The sequence below is a fragment of the Copadichromis virginalis genome, linkage group LG16 (assembly GCF_057382275.1).
Source record: "Copadichromis virginalis isolate Kocher_CV1m ecotype Utaka linkage group LG16, C_Virginalis_male_GT1.1, whole genome shotgun sequence".
Taxonomy (NCBI): Eukaryota; Metazoa; Chordata; class Actinopteri; order Cichliformes; family Cichlidae; genus Copadichromis; species Copadichromis virginalis.
The window spans coordinates 4984249-5001730 of NC_140633.1; the positions used below are offsets into that span (position 1 = coordinate 4984249).

General features: G+C 45.4%; 1 long non-coding RNA gene across 1 annotated transcript; it reads right to left on the minus strand.

Annotated features, from left to right (window-relative positions):
• Positions 1-2084: 2084 nt before the first annotated feature.
• On the minus strand, positions 2085-2783 carry LOC146690122 (uncharacterized). The gene is made up of 2 exons (XR_014915795.1): positions 2491-2783; positions 2085-2361 (listed from the first exon to the last, which is right to left on the minus strand). It is a non-coding gene; the product is annotated as an uncharacterized LOC146690122 (long non-coding RNA).
• Positions 2784-17482: the final 14699 nt, after the last annotated feature.

Below are 17482 nucleotides of genomic sequence, written 5' to 3' on the forward strand. Positions count from 1 at the left end.
CAATTCCATGTCCTAAATATTGCTAATACAAAAAAGGCAGTAGAACTCCACACACAATTTTAAAAATAAAACACATTTTTGTAACAGTTTGACTTCATGAATATTTTTTACTATGATTGATGTTTTCAATATTCTTTTTTATATTATTTCATTTTATTTTATTTATCATCGCATATGTAGCTGGGAAAAAGTTATAGTTTATTTAAATGAAGCCTTTGATCCAGAGAAGAAAATGATGTCAGGACCTACAGGGGACCTGGTGTGTTTACTCCTATATGTCCTAACATTGTGAGGAGATGCTGTTACCATAGAAACCGATATACACATATACATATGTATATTTGGGGAGGGGGGCATTTTACGAATTTTAAGCTAATTTTAACCATTTCATTGGAAAAAAGTGTCAAATTTGAAGGCTTCAAATCAAAGTAAAACCTTTTTTCACATTCATACACCAGTCGGTAATAAATTCTACACCTCTCCTGGAAAATTTAAAGCATAAAAGCGATTTGCCAGGAAAAGTCTTAGAACACACTTATTTTGATCACATTAAAACGTGATATTCACACTGGAACCTGTAAAATTACTATAGTCATCTAGTGACTCTTGAAATAATTGAAGAAATTTTGAAATGTACCTGGTGGCTGTCGAGGAGTCGGGGTCCACGATCTTCAAGCTTTGCTGTTATGATGAAACACAAGTACAAAAGATCCAAAGATGCAGTAGTTGTTGTCGCTTTGTAGTAAAATCCGCTTTCTGTAGAAATATTCTCCAAAAGTTATCTTTCCACAAGCTGAGCTTGGAGCAGGTCAAGACAAATCCAAGAGCAAGTGTAAAGGAACAGCTGGAACCTTGCGCAGCATTCATATACCAACAGCCTGCATGGTTACGGTTGCTAACATGCGTGTGCACGTGATATAACTATATGAACTGAGCCCATCAGTGTAATTTACAGTAAAGTTATGGTCATTTATAGTTACTGCCTTTGTCACCCTTTATGTGGGATGTCTAATAACCATGTAGGTATATCCAGAAATAAACACAGATATTAGAAAGCAGTAAGTCAGTACCTGCGATGTTTGTTTCAGTGAATAACATTAGCATAGCTCATGCTAATATTACAGCTTCACATTTTTCTTTTCAAAGGTAACAAAAACTTTGCGTTCTCGCTACTTACCATGCTGTAATACAGGTATATGCTAGCAATGACAACATTTAACAGATGTTTTTTAAATGCTAGCCGTGCTAATTAGCCTTAGGATCGCTTGAGGTCTTGTTTCCAGCTCTAGTTGTCATAAGGGAACTTAGGCCTGTGCGAGCCTTTGGCACGAAAATGAGTCTCGTAAAGCTCACTATTAAACTGACAAAAAGCCTTAGAACCTAGAAACTATTATTCTTACAACTGTGCTGTGTTTATGTTATAACATATAGCAAGAACCTATAACTATAATTGACATTTGACCTCACTGAATGATTATAGCAGCTGTGTGTTATGTCATGGCATGTTTTTAAAATGCCACCTGAAATTTAGGAGGGGGGTTCTTGAGAGTTTTGTACTTTCATCTGATAACACATACTGTTTATGTATATTTAACACAACAGGCAAGGGATTGTGGTATAATTAGAATTAACACAGATTGTGTAGTCTTTAAATAGACGAGCATTTTTAAAAGCACACATATTATTTGAACACTTCCGTAACTTATTTTTAGTTTTGCTGCACATAAGTTGAATGCAGTTAAATCTCATTACCTTTTATTATCCTTGAACTTATTTCATTACACGTAATATAAACACTGCTTATTTAGAAAATAATAATTAAAACACTCCTTGTAATGCGTTAAAATCAGCCCAACTTTTATTTTCAAATTTAAAGCATTTCAGCCAACATACTGGACACTGTTCTGCTGAACAACACACATATTTCCAATATTGTAGCTGGTGTTACTTAATAATTTATTATTTTATTTGTCACACACTTTAAAACTTTAATAACTTTTCAATAAAACAAAGTCTCAGATTTAATTATTCTGAAACTAAGTTTAAGCTTCCCATAACTTTTATTGCAAGTTACATTACTAATATAATAAATATAAAATGTTTTTATTGTTCATCCACAAGTGCAGTCTCTGGCTCAAACAACACAGAAGCTTGGTATGTTCATTTGTCAGTCGAGGCATTACTGCTTGAGTGCCTGTCATGAATTTAGCTCATCCAAATGCAATTGTCTGAAGAAAGTCTTTAACATTGTCCCAACTTCCCTTAAGTACAGTGGCAGTAGATGTGGGCTGGAGATGCAATGACCTTGAACCTGCAGGTGACCACACCATCTGTGATGGAGGGCTCATCTCTCCTGGTGTCCTGCAAGGAAACAACAATATTCTTTAGAACACCAAGTTATATTTGATCTACTTATTTCACTTATCTGTGGCCAGGTTGTGGGGGCAGCAGCCTAAGCAGAGAACTCCAGACCTCCTTTTCCACACCCACCTCCTCCAGCTTATCTAGGGGAACTCCATCATGTCTTGGGTCTGATTCAGGGCCTCCTCCTGGTGGGAGCTCGTCCAGTACACCTCACCTGGGAGACGCTCAGGAGGAATCCTTGTCAGATGCCAGAACCACTTTAACCTGCTCCTTTTGATGTGGATGAGAGAAAAATACAGAAAAAACCCAATAATCATATGATTTCTGATGAGCATGCGCTTTGGCAACAGTGGGAAGGAAAAACTCCATTTTAAAAGAAAGAATCCTCCAGTAGCACCAGGCCGAGGAAGGGACAGCCATCTGCCACAACCTGTTGGGATGAGCAGAGGAAGACAGGACAAAAGATAAAACTGAAGGCTCTGCCTTCCATTCTACTTTTAAATACTCTAGGAACAACAAGTAAGCCTGCAGTGTGAGAGCGAAGTGCTCTAATAGGGTGATATGGTACTACAAGGTCATTAAGATAAGATGGGGCCTGATTATTTAAGACCTTGTATGTGAGGAGCAGGATTTTGAATTCAATTCCGGATTTAACAGGAAGCCATAGTCTGTCCCCCAGTGCATGTAGCAGGCATGGAGGAGATCCAGGCCCCAGACACCCAGAGGACCCCAGAATGTGAGAGCCCAAGGAGGACCATTGGAGTTGCAGCCATGCCACCCTCCTGGGAAGCGCTGAGGAGAGCCCCAGATTAGAGGTCACCCAGCAGCCACGGAGCAGAAGCACAGGGGGCCCGTGATGTGGCCGTGGGCTCTGCCGGCAGACAGCTGTGCCAGAGTGACCTGAGCCACAGGCCCAGAGGCCAGAGGACTGAGAGCCCCCCACCCCCCGGAAGTTGCCTGACGGAGCCACGGGTGCCAGACCCCGCCAAGCAGTCACTGGGAGTGAGCCGGTACATACCTGAGCGCCCAGCCCGGACACCAGAACCACCAACACACCGACGCCTGAGGGCATCAACCAATGGCAAGGAGTGTGGTGAATCGAGATAGTCGATGAAGTCCTACCCCACCACCCTCGGGAAAAAACATACGTTACTTATGTTGTTTCTTTTTATGTGTTTTACAACTGTGAAAGATTCACTGACTCTTACTAAATGACCTCACACAGTGCCTAATTTCTAAAAAGGATTTCACACTAATAGAAACACATCGACGTCTCTTTTTCTCAGAGAGAAACATGTAAACCTGCACTCACACTGTATTCTTTTTGTTAAACCGTCACTGGCTCCTTCACTGGCCTCCTCATGTTTGGGTGACACTTAACAGCTAATTACTGAAATGTTCTCATTGCATGTTTGTATATCAACTAACGCACGGTTGGATCACCCAGAGAACTTTCTACTCACACGAAACATTTTTGCAAATGCATCCTGACGCTAATTTGACCTGCAGGCTTTCAATTGCTCCTCTGTTGTAAACCCCACAGCAGCTTTTTCAGGCCAAAAGAAGGTTTTGCACTAGCACAGAATCTGACCCTGAATATCACCATGATAGCTCTGACCACTTGATTTCTCGTTCTTAACTTTATCAAATGAAACACTCTGAAGATGACAGCTGAATTCCAATCAATTAAACTAACTCTGCATATTGTATTCCTGTCTTGGGATCAAAGTGCTGGAGAGGTGATCCGGTGAGTTCCTGCAGGACAACATGATGTGAAAAATTCTTGTTTGGTTTGAACAACAAAACTGATGAGTTGCTGACTGTGAGCTGCAGCTAGTGTAAATCATGCTTTTGATGGATATTTCTCACTGACACACTTTTTGACCTCCTCTAATAACAAATGTTACCTGAGTTCAGTGTGCACTGCTTTCGTGTCAAGCAGATATGTGTCATATGTGTTCTTGATTGAACCTCCTGCTCTGGTTGTTTCATGCAGGCTATACTTATGTTCTTGATCAAAACCGACCTCAAAAATAATCAGAATCAGAATCAGAAAGGGGTTTATTGCCAAATGTTGAGCAGGTTTACAACATTAGGAAATTGCTGCGGTGCTTCAGTGCAAACATGCTGTCATAAATAGCACTTAAATAGACATGGAAAAAAATAAAAGTAGGGATAAGAATTAAAAGTGCTACGTGGAAAGATATGTGCATGAGATATACATGAGATATATACATGAGAATAAGAATTAAGAGTGCTACGTTGAAAGATATATACATGAGTACAGGTGGTGATCAGTGCCAAACATAGAATGATGCAGTGACACAGCGTAGGGTCATGTGTTAGTGGCGGGTACAGTCATATGGTTATTGTTCATGTGTCCAACAGCAGAGGGGAAGAAACTGTTCTTATGGCGAGAGGTTCTGGTGCGAATGGACCGGAGCCTCCTGCCTGAGGGGAGCAGGTCAAACAGACTGTGTCCAGGGTGAGAAGGGTCAGCTGAGATCCGAGCTGCACGCCGCAGTGTCCTGGAGGTGTACAGGTCCTGCAAAGATGGGAGTCTGCAGCCAATCACCTTCTCAGCAGAGCGCACAACACGCTGCAGTCTCTGTTTGTCCCTGATAGTGGCTCCAGCGTACCACACGGTGATGGAGGAGGTGAGGATGGACTCGATGATTGCAGTGTAGAACTGCATCATCGTCCGTGTTGGCAGGTTGAATTTCTTCAGCTGCCTCAGGAAGTACATCCTCTGCTGGGCTTTCTTGATGACAGAGGTGATGGTGGGCTCCCACTTCAGGTCCTGGGTGATGGTGGTACCCAGGAAGCGGAATGAGTCCACAGAGGTGATGGGGGTGTCAGTCAGGATGATGGGGGGGAGTGGGGCTGTGTGCTTCCTGAAGTCCACAATAATCTCCACTGTCTTCTGGGCATTCAGCACCAGGTTGTTGCGGCTGCACCAGGACACCAGACGTTCAACCTCCCTCCTGTAGGCAGACTCGTCCCCGTCCGAGATGAGTCCAATAACGGTGGTGTCATCTGCAAACTTGATTAGCTTGACAGACTGGTGGGTGGAGGTGCAGCAGTTGGTGTACAGGGAGAAGAGCAGAGGAGAAAGAACACAGCCCTGAGGGGAGCCGGTGCTGATGGTCCGGGAGTCCGAGACATTCTTTCCCAGCCTCACATGCTGCTTCCTGTCCGTCAGGAAGTCAGTGATCCACCGGCAGATGGGATCAGGCACATTCATCTGGGAAAGCTTGTCTCAGAGATGGTCTGGAAGGATGGTGTTGAAGGCAGAGCTGAAGTCCACAAACAGGATCCTGGCGTAGGTTCCTGGGGAGTCCAGATGCTGCAGGATGAAGTGTAGGGCCATGTTGATGGCGTCGTCTACAGACCTGTTGGCTCTATATGCAAACTGCAGGGGGTCCAGGAGGGGGGCCGTGAGGGTCCTGAGATGGGAGAGAACTAGGTGCTCAAAAGACTTCATGACCACAGATGTCAGAGCCACGGGTCTGTAGTCATTTAGTCCAGTGATCCTAGGTTTCTTGGGGACAGGGATTATGGTGGAGGACTTGAAGCAGGCAGGCACATGACATGCCTGCAGTGAGGAGTTGAAAATGCCAGAAAACACTGGGGCCAGCTCGTTTGCACAGTGTCTGAGGGTGGCAGGAGACACGCCGTCTGGGCCGGGAGCTTTCCGAGCATTCAGACTCTTAAACTGCTTCCTCACATCTGCTTCATGAATATGAAGAGTTGTGGTGGGAGGAGGTGGTGTGAAATCCTCTTTTGTGTGGGGTGAGGAGGGGGGTGTTGTAGGTGAACGGTTTGAAGGTGGTGATGGCTCTATGGAGGGGGGAGAGGTGGGGGAATTAGTGTCCAAAGTGTCTCTATTGTTGGGGTCGTTGGAGGTGTGAAGGCTGCCTGATGGCTCGTCTAAACGGCAGTAGAAGTCGTTGAGGGTGTTGGCCAAGAGCAAGTCATCAGTGGAGTGGGGGGTTTTAGGCTTGTAGTTGGTGATATTCCTAAAACCTTTCCACACAGAGGCCGAGTCATTCTCTGAGATCTGCTGCTGCATCTTCTCAGAGTGCTGATGTTTGGCAATGTCCACTTCTTTAGTGAACCTGTACTTGGCCTCTCTGTAGCAGTCCCTGTCTCCGCTTCTGAACGCCTTTCTCTTTTCCAGCCACAGCTTTTTGAGTTTAGGAGTAAACCAGGGTTTGTCATTGTTATAACTCACCCTGGTGCGTGATGGCACAATGCTGTCCTCACAGAAGTGGATATAGGAGGTGACAGTGTCCGTAAACTCGTCCAAGCTGTTAGAAGCAGCCTTCAATGTGTCCCAGTCTGTAGACTCCAAACACATGCGAAGCTCCTCCACAGCCTCGTTGCTCCACAGTTTTTTAGTCCTCACGACAGGTTTGGAGAGCTTCAGCCTCTGTCTGTACGCGGGGATTAGGTGGATCATGACGTGGTCAGAAAGTCCGAGAGAAGCGCGGTGCACTGCGCGATAGGCCCCGCTGATCGTGCTGTAGCAGTGGTCCAATGTCCTCTCCTCTCTGGTCGGGCATTTAATATACTGCTTGTATTTCGGAAGCTCATGGCTCAGATTGGCTTTGTTAAAGTCCCCAAGAGCAATGATGAGAGAGTCCGGGAATGTCCGCTCCGTGTGGAGAATCTGCTCCGCGAGTGCGCACTGAGCTGCCTGCGCATCTGCGTCTGGCGGGATGTAAACAGCGGCCAGGATGAATGAAGCAAACTCCCGCGGAGAATAAAACGGTTTGCAGTGGATAAAAAGATATTCCAGAGAGGAAGAGCAGTGCTGAGCAATCACTGTCACATCTGTGCACCAGCCACTATTGATGTAGAAGCAGAGACCTCCACCTTTGGACTTACCGGAGAGAGCGGCCTGCCGGTCCGCGCGCAGCAGATGGAAGCCCTCCAGCTTGAGCGCGCAGTCTGGGATGTTCTCACTGAGCCACGACTCCGTAAAACATAAGACACAGGAGGAGGCAAAGTCTCTGTTCATGCTTCTCATCAGGGCCAGTTCGTCAATCTTATTGCCGAGTGAGCGTACATTAGAAAGGAAGATCCCAGGAAGAGCAGTTCGCAGTCCGCGTCTCCTCAAACGCACGAGTGCGCCGGCTCGCTTCCCTCTAAATGATGTTTATCTTAAGATAGACACTCAGTGATGCTGCAATAGCAGGAACTGACCTTCAAACCCTCATCCTGCCCTGCACCAGTGGTCACAGTGGGAGATTGAAGTAGTTTAAGCAGTTTTGTCCTGTTGAAATCATCTTTAGTGAGCCCCTCTGATAAATATTTAGACTTTCACACATTTCAGGTTGTAGGAGTGGGCTGATTAAAGTGTCTACTTTCTTCACTTTACAAGCAGCTTAAATATTGTACAAGGACATTGCTCAAAATTTTATAACACATCTGTTCTGCTATCCCTCCTGTCAGCTAAGCACAGAAAGCTGAGGTTACAGTTCATATGGGTTTGGAAAATTGGGAAACAATGCTGAGTCTCAATTTCAATCTTGTTGTAACACAGATTATATTTTTCATGAATAGAGTCAGCCAGGACACAGCCTTCCCCTGCACCCGTACCTACTCCTAATACCTAATACACAGAAGAGTAAACACAGTCAGTAAGTTTGTCACTTACTGAACTCATCAGGAATCAGAAGACTGCAAATCCTGTAAAAGAGTTAAACATGCAGCGTTAAGAGCATATGAGCTGGCATTATGGTTAGTTTATTGAAATTTAATTTTACACTTTTTTATTTAACAAGCTTAGGAGCCCTGGCCAGTGTGAGTGTAGAATAATCAAGTCTCCTCCTCTGATAAACCTCCATCTGTATTACTGAAAACAGTTAATGAGACTGAGTGTGAACATCTTCTATATTATGTGTCCTAAACTGACATACATGGCCTGCTACACTAAACCAAAGGAATCCCAAAAAGTTGGCTCTGTGCATCTGGATGTAGGGTTTTCAGTGGGAGAAACGTTTTATCGCTCATCCGAGTGACGTCTTCAACCTCAGCTGACTGCAGGTTTAATCAAACTTATACAACAGTACATTTCCATAATGACTGACACTAACACCACTGGAGAACAGTTTTAGCCATTATGCAACAGCCCAGCCACAGTTCACCATCAAGTTAAACTGAATAGACATTCGAAGCTAACCTCTAAGAGAAAATCTTTTCACTTTGTGCCATAAGTCTTAATGCAAGCTGAACATTTAAAAGTCTTTCCTGAAAACCCTCTCTTATCTGATCATTTTCTAATAACAGTTTAATATACAATAAATGATTACACAGCAGTGGGGAGATTTCATCACAGTGAATGTCTTCATATGTCTTTCTGAAAGTGCTGTAACTGAGTTTAAGAATATAATTCACCCACTGTTATCATCTTCAATGCTTTGTACCAACAAAGAGCAGAGCAGCTACCTGAACGCTACTCCACCAGAGGTCGATTAACTTGTTTATAATTTTACCTCCTTACTACATATGACACTGGATACTGTAGCTCCTGTGAAAAAGAGAGCTTCAAAACAGAAGTACTTAACTCCCTGGTATAACTCTCAAACATGTAGCTTAAAGCAGATAACTCGTAAGCTGGAGAGGAAATTGAGGATCACAGATTTAGAAAGCGAACCGTACAGCTCGAACATCTTACTATTCATTACTGACTGAAGAAAATGAGAACAACCCTAGGTTTCTCTTCAGCACTACACTGCACTTCAGCACAGCCAACCATTCCTTTAACGTTAAGTAGACCGGGCAGCACGGTGGTTAGCATTGTTGTCTTCCAGCAAGAAGGGCCAGAGTTCAATTCCACCATCAGGCCAGGGTTTGCATGTTCTCCCCGTGTTTGCGTGGGTTCTCCCTGGGTACTCCGGCTTCCTCCCACAGTCCAAAGACATGCACTTTGTGGGGAAAGGTTAATTGAAAAATCTAAATTGCCCATAGGTGTGAATGTGAGTGCAAATGGTTGTCTGTCCCTGTGTGTTGGCCCTGTGACAGACAGGTGACCTGTCCAGGGTGTACCCTACCTCTTGCCTTATGACACCTGGGATAGGCTCCAACACCGCCCGCGACCATGAAAAGGAGAGATGGATAGTAATGACTTTATGAAATTCCTCACAAATACAATTTTAACCATTAGAGGAAAAAAACACTCATAATCATGTAACAGATGTAACATTATCTACAGCCACTTTCATTCATTGATATTCATTTAGAGATCTTTCTCCAATTGATCTTTCTGAGTTAACTTCAATAATTACTTCCTCCAAACCATCAACGTGTCTTTTAGACCCCATTCCTACAAAACTGCTCAAAGAAGTCCTGCCATTAATTAATGCTTCGATCTTAAATATGATCAAACCCTGTCTAATGATCCACAGGCCTTCAAGCTGGCTGTAGATAAACTGTCACTTAAAAAGCATCTCTAGACCCAGCAGTCTTAGCTAATTATAGGCCAATCTCCAACCTTCCTTTCATATCAAACATCCTTGAAAGAGTAGTTGTCAAACGGCTAACAGATCATCTGCAGAACCTTTCTTGTGAACCTTTTTTGTCTTATTGGTCAGTTTCATTGCAGGGTAAGTGTTTGACGGGACATATCACCGATCTCAGGATGTGTGTGTGACATGGCTTATGAGTGATCGCTGATTGCAAGGCGTTTCTGTGACGTAACTTATCAGCGATCACCGATCGCTGGGCGTGGGTTTGACGTGACGTATTAGCGATAGCAGGGCGTGGGTTTAATGTGACATATGAGTGATCACCGATCAAAAGACACGAATCGCAGGGTGTGTGTGTGACATGACGAATCAGGTATCTCAGGGCGTGTGTGTGATATGTCTTTTGAGTGATTGCCATTTTCAGTTTGTGTCTGTGACATAACCAATCAGCGATACACCCATACAAACATACACGCACATACATACCTACATGTAGCTGACCTTTTCCACTCCTGCATCACTGTACCTCTTGGCCATTCCCTGGTACATGGGCTCCAAGGACCTTTCCGTCTCAGACTGAACCATGACCCATGAAACAATCAGCCAGTTTTCATTGCGGGTGGCTGTAGCTCAGGTGGCAGAGCAGGTCAGCCACTAATCAGAAGGTCGGTGGTTCGATCCCAGGCTGCCTCCTGGCAGCATGCCAAATATCCTTGGGCAAGATACTAACCCCATGTTTGCCTACTGGTGGTGGTCAGAGGGCCCTGTGGCGCCAGTGTCCGGCAGCCTCGCCTCTGTCAGTGCGCCCCAGGGCAGCTGTGGCTACAATGTAGCTGCCATCACCAGTGTGTGAATGGGTGAATGACTGAATGTAGTGTGAGTCCCTTTGGGGTCCTTAGGGACTAGAAAAAGCGCTATACAAATGCAGGCCATTCATTATGGAAAATCTGGACATGACCCCAGATGCCAGCATGACTTTTCGTGCCACCTTCCTGGTGTGGTCAGACCTGTGGATGTGTCCAAAAGTGCCTTGGAGGAGTTTGGATATGGCTGGATGTTGACGCCGGAATTCGTCGAGCAGGCAGTCAGTCAAGTAATGGCTGGACACAGAGATGCCACACCAGGCATGTGGGTCTTCCTAAGACCTGAAATCCGGTGGCTTATTTTCCTTCCTCAGGAACTTCCCAATGGTCCTCTGTCCATGGGCTCCTGCCTCAGAATCCCAGACCGATTCTGTGGCATGGAGGTACGCCAGGGGAGCTCGCTCGTACTTGAGGTGCATGAGTTCATTTATTTGGTTTGCCATGTCTGCTGAGATTTGCCAGTCCTCCTGAGCTCATTCATAACAGACTTGGAGATGGCCTTTTTGTATGTAAGAAAAGCAGGGAGAAGGTTTGTAAACCTTTTGGGCAGTTTCTCCAGCCATCGCGGATTGTCAGCAAACCAGTTCCAGCGACTCGTGGCCTGCCCACACCAGCAGAGACTTGTGAACGAAAGCAAACATGGAGACATGGCAAGATATAATTGTTTCTTAACCTGACCATGATAGCTGTCATGGCTGTGTGTAGGTAGGCAGGAATCAAGGACCCAAAATGCAGTACTCAAGGAGGTGGAAGAAACTCAATACACAGCTTTTTAGCTGGGATGAAGCAGAACAGAAAAACACTAACTAAACCGGGAGTACCGAATAACTAGACAGGTTGGCAGGCTGGCGAAACAAAACAAAACACCAGGAGCACAAGTCCAGATATACAAAACAAAACTAGACTGGGCCAAACCATGAGTCCACGAAAAAGTTCGGGGGGTCAACCCGAAGGTTTACAGCACGGGGCCAAAACAGTTCAGTTCCGGAGGCCGACCGCACGGTCGGCAACGGCAGCGGCGTGGAAACAGTTCAGGGGGCCGACCGTGCGGACGGCAACGGCGGTGACGGGCAAACAGTTCTGGGGGCCGACCGTGCAGACGGCAACAGCGGCGACAGAGGCTGGACCAGGCGAAGCTGAAGCCGATGCAGAAGCTGCTGCAGGCGGCGTGGATGAAGCTGCTGCTGCAGGCGGCATGGGTGATGCAGGTGGTGGAGCAGCTGGTGGCTGGACGGGCTCCTCGGGCCCCCCAGCTGACGAGGAAGGTTGCTGGACGGGCTCCTCGGGACCCCCAGCGAAAACAGTCACAGAACCAGTGGGCACCAGGGCCCCTGGCACACACAGGGCTGAACCAGCAGGCACGGGGGCCCCTGGCAGGGACAGGACAGAACCAGCAGGTGCACAGACCTCTGGCAGGATTAACTCTCCCAGGCTCTCAGCAGAGAATGATGGCTGAGAGGTCTCAGAGTTTTCAGGTAACATGAGATTTGCCAGCTTCCTGGTTTCCAGGGGTCCAGAGTCAGCTAAGGGTTGGAGCTCAGCCTCTGGGGAGGCCCTGGAGAGGGTAGCAGTCTTTATGAGTGCGTCTTCCTGTTTAACATGAGTGAGAAAAGGGGGCGGCTCAACAAGAGACGGAGCTGCTAAAGACTGAGGTGGCAGTTGAAGTGAGAATGAAACTGGTGGTGGAGAAGATGATTGAGCTACAGGTAATGAGGACACTGGAGGCTGAACTGATGATAAAGTTAATGATTCTTCTACCAACTGAGGTACTGCCTGGGCCATGGACTGTAACAAAGTTTGTAGTAAGTCTGGCTGTGGTAGTGACTGAGCTATGGGAAGTGAGGCTGAATATGGTGGAGGTGGCGACTGGGCTTCAGGCTGGGCGGCTAACTGGGCTGAAGGTGGCTGAGTAGCTAACTGGGTTGCTGACTGAGCTGAGGGCTGGGGAACACAGTTCATTTTTAACAGAACCCTCAGGACCCTTCGTTTCAGTTAGTAGCTCACAATCATCTGATACAAAAACAGTCTTTGGATCTTTGGAGTTATTGAGCACAGAGACACCCATCTTCCTGGTTTCATTGATAGGCTCAAAAGGAGCAGGAGTGACACAGTTTGTATGGCTCAATGAGTCGGGATAACAAGCAGTCCTTTCATCTCCAGTGCCGCTTACACAACAAGCCAGCCCGGAATTAACAGTTTTTATTTCAGCAGGAGCCAAAAGAGTAGCTCCACCACTCACCCTAGCCGGCTGTACAGAAAGAAATCCAGGCTCCCGCTGGAGCTGTGAACGCTGGCGGGGTGTCTGCCGCTTCCCTGTTGAAGAGGGAGCAGGGCAGGCTGAAGGTGATGTGAAAAAACCCGGCTGCTGCGGTGGCGTGGACAAACTCTGCTGCGGTGTGGAAATGTTGGATACACTGGGGGGAACAATGATAATCCCCAGCATCTTATAAAACGCCTGTGCTGGTGTGAGCCGGCTGCTCGCAGGTTCATAGTATTCCTCCCGGTGCTGCCTCGGGCGCTTTCCTCGAGTCCGGGTTGCAGGCGTCGACAGTGGGGAGGAAACGGAAGAGTGAGTAGAGGGGTTAGTGGCAAATGAAGGCGACCGGCTACACGGAGGACCCCCAAGAACCAGCCGGGTCCCATCAAAAGCCGAGCGGTGCCTCCTCACTGAGTCTGCTGGATCCATTTTGTGGTCACGTCGTTCTGTCATGGCTGCGTGTAGGTAGGCAGGAAGAGAGGACCCAAAACTCAAAATACACAGCTTTATTGCTGGGATGAAGCAGAACAGAAAAACACTAACTAAACTGGGAGTACCGAATAACTAGACAGGTTGGCAGGCTGGCAAACAGAACACACAGAGGGCGTGAGGGCAGAAGACATTAACAATGCGACGCTGAACACTGGAGGACACGCACTATAAATACTGACGCAGGAATAAGAGGGAACGAGGAACAGGTGGGAACACAGCCGAGAGAAATTACACTTAACGAGACACGGGGAGCAAAGCTAGACACACAGACATAAGACAGGAACATGAACCTCCAAAGTAAAGCAGGAAACAAGACACACTTTACTAGGACACGGACTCGACAGAGTGAGGCAGACAAGACACTGAGCTAAACCTGCAATAACAACCAAATACAACCCGAACATTGATCCTAATACAGAAACACAGATTCATAATACCGTACTTTCTGGACTATAAGCCGCTACTTTTTCCCTAGGTTTTGAGCCATGAGGCTTATACAAAGGTGCGGCTATTCTGTGGATTTTTCTTCCACCACTAGGGGGACTCTAACCAGAATTAGAATAAAAAACAAGATAGATGAAAAATCAATGCAAAGAAGAATACACTACTTTTTCTTTAGCAGATAGAACACGCACAACAAATTACCAACTGGTAATTATTTTCAAATCCTCGCCCCTTCATCATGGAAACCACACTAAGAAGTTCGTATGATGCAAGTTTTAAGTTGAAGGCCATCGATCTTGCTATCCAGGAGGGAAACCGCGCTGCTGCACGCAAGCTTAGCGTCAATGAGTCTATGGGGAGACGTTGGAGGCGGCAGCGGGAAGAGCTCATGCAATGCCAAAAGTCGAGAAAAGCTTTCAGAGGACATAAAAGCAAGTGGCCTGAACTTGAAAATGTCCTGGAGGAATGGGTGTACACACAGAGAGCAGGTGGCCAAGGTGTATCCACTGTACAGATCCGACTGAAAGCCAAAACAATCACCCGCGAAATGAATATTAAAGATTTCAAAGGTGGGCCGTCATGGTGTTTCAGATTTATGAAACGTAAAAACCTGTCCATCAGGGCACGGACCACTCTCTGTCAGCAACTCCCCCCTGACTATCAGGAAAAAGTTGAAAACTTCCACAAATTCGTTGAAAAAAAGATACAAGAAAACTCCATCGGACCAGACGATGCGAAAAGCATCCTTTTCTGATGTCTGTCAGTGGATCCTAACAGCGTGGAGTGCTGTGAAAGAATCCACCATCACCAATGGGTTCCAAAAGGCTGGACTGCTGCGCGAAGAGAGCGGCGCACCTTCAGAGCCAACTTCACCGGAGGATGACAGTGACACGGAGAGCGAGACTGATGGAGGCAGATGTGATGAAGCTCTTCTGAGCCTGTTCAACACTCCAAGTTTCCAAAAAAGGGGGGGTCGTCAATGTTAGGTGCATAGATGTTGCTTAAAATCATCCTATGGCCTTGAATCTCAGCCAAGAGTAGCACTGAAGAAGACGACTTCATGGGTTTCAGCGAAGATGATTAAAGTGACTTGTGGTTTCAAATACAGGAAAAGTGGAGGTAAATAAATAGTGGTTATTTTCTCTTGCTTCTGTTACGTTTTAATCAGCAAAGTTGCTGCCATGTTAAAAGGCATTGTTCGGAAAGAATCTGTTCAGGTACATACTTGTACATTTGCAGTACAAGATTGTTCTGTACATGCAGTAAATATCTATTTTTTCATCATAGATATCTGCGGCTTATAGCTGGGTGCGGCATGTATATCTTTTTTTTTTTTTAATTTTTAAAAATAGAGCGGATGCGGCTTATATACAGGTGCGCTCTATTGTCCAGAATGCACGGTAATAAAAATCAAAGCACCAGAGAAACATAAATAACAATCCATCATTCAGAAATAAACCAAAACATAAGGAACTCAAAATGCTGGGTCGAACCGACCCAGAACCATGACACTATCAGGATTGGGTAGTCGCCAATATCACTAATTTTGCATTCCAAGTTTCCAAAAAAGGGGGGGTCGTCAATGTTAGGTGCATAGATGTTGCTTAAAATCATCCTATGGCCTTGAATCTCAGCCAAGAGTAGCAATGTGGGGGGGGGCTTCTTTGCCTCCCTCCTGCTGTGTGCCCAGCCTGGAGGCTGCGGTCTGTGACCGACTCCACGTGCAGACGGCTTCCTGTGATAGTGTTTCCTCACCTGGCTCATGTGTGCCCTGCCCAATTTTACTCTTGTGTGTGTGTGTGTGTGTGTGGGGGGGGGGGATACATCCGTCCCCCCGACGGACGTATCCATGATCGTTTATGTTAATGAGAGTGTGGGGAGTGAGTTGGAGGGCGGGATGGGGTGGGCTGCTTGTAACCATGTAAAACACTTTGTGCTACATTTTTGTATGAAAAGTGCTTTATAAATAAAGATTGATTGAATGTCCGCCCATCTTCGTCCTTAACCATCCGGATGCATTTAAACTGTAGCTGCTTATGAATCAAAATTGTTACACCCCTACTCTGACTGCTGCCACACAAAAAAAATACCTGACCCACCCAATCACAGCAAAGTATTTCTGACTCTTGGGGAGACAAGTGAGTCTCTTGAAGAAAGACAATGTCAACTTTTTTTGATTTGATAAATGTCATGATCTTCTTCTTTTTAACTGGATAATTAAGGCCCTTTACATTCCAGGTCATTAAGGTAAGGGCCCTTTGGTACTTGCCTTAATGACCTGGAATGTAAAGGGCCTTAATTATCCATGAGTTGGTCTTAATTATCCATGATGGCGAATAAGGGCCCTTTGGTACTTATTCGCCATCATGCAGTATGTATCAGACATATAACAGTGGAGTAACTTATTATTAAAACCAGGAGTTCAATACCGAGTGGACAATATTTGGAAGGCTGGCTGTAAGTACAATAGGGGGTTATGGAAGTAAATAAAAATAACAGCCGATAAACATTTAAACAAATACGTCTGAGGTGACCAAGAACACTAGTCACCCTCAGGTGGGCTATGAGCCCCAAAAAGAAAACATAAAGTTTATGGTCCGTGACTCAGTGACCAGTCGAACAGTCATAAACAGGACCCGTCACCAGCAGCAGCAGCATAACAAGTCAATGTAATATGAGGAGAGCAGTCATTCTGGCACTTAGCTACCTGAACACAACTCTATGCAGGTTGGTTAGAACTGTCCCCTGACAATCTAAGAAGGGCTTTATGACAATTGAATTACTAAAGGAGGAATTTAATAATCTTAGTGAGCTTCTCTACCAAGCAGATTGTGTCGTATTCTCAAAAGTAGCACAACTGAATAAATCAAATCAAACCGCGAAGCCCTATAATATTGAAACTAAACAGGAGGTGCAAAGTATATCGTGGATAGCATGTTAATTAATGCTAGGGCAAAAAAGGGTAGTGTTTAAATCCAAGCCTTTGACTGTAAATAACTCCCTTAACCTCCTAGGACCTGGCATCCACATATGTGGACATCACATTTTGGGTTATTTAGACCAAAATACTCAATTGTGGTCTACAAGGGCCTGATATCCACTTATGAGGACATTATACTGCTACTGTTCTATCGAAATTTTAAAGGAATATCCTCATATGTGGCTCTTATTTTTCTTAAAAACAAAAATAAGATAAAAAAAAAATCTGGCAATTCTTTGTTTTTACATTCATCGGGCCCCAATGTGACCAAATATCAAAGAGAAATTAAAAATGCTGCCGTGGAAGAGTTACGAAGAGTTTTCCTTTTAATGCCATTTGGAAGTAATAGAAAAAGTAGCTCATATAGACAAAGTGAAAGGGCTTTTACTCTGAAATGCAAAATCAGACAGACTTGATATTAACAGGATACCACTGAGGTTGTGTGGTGTTGATATGCACTGTAATTAGCCTGTGGAAACAGGAATCTTCCTTTCACCAGCATTCCTAAGTTACTAAAAGAGTAGGTTATATATGGGCAATTTCAAAGGGCTTTTATTTTGGAAGGTAAAATCAGACTGACTTGATATTTACATGGAACCATCGTAAAGTC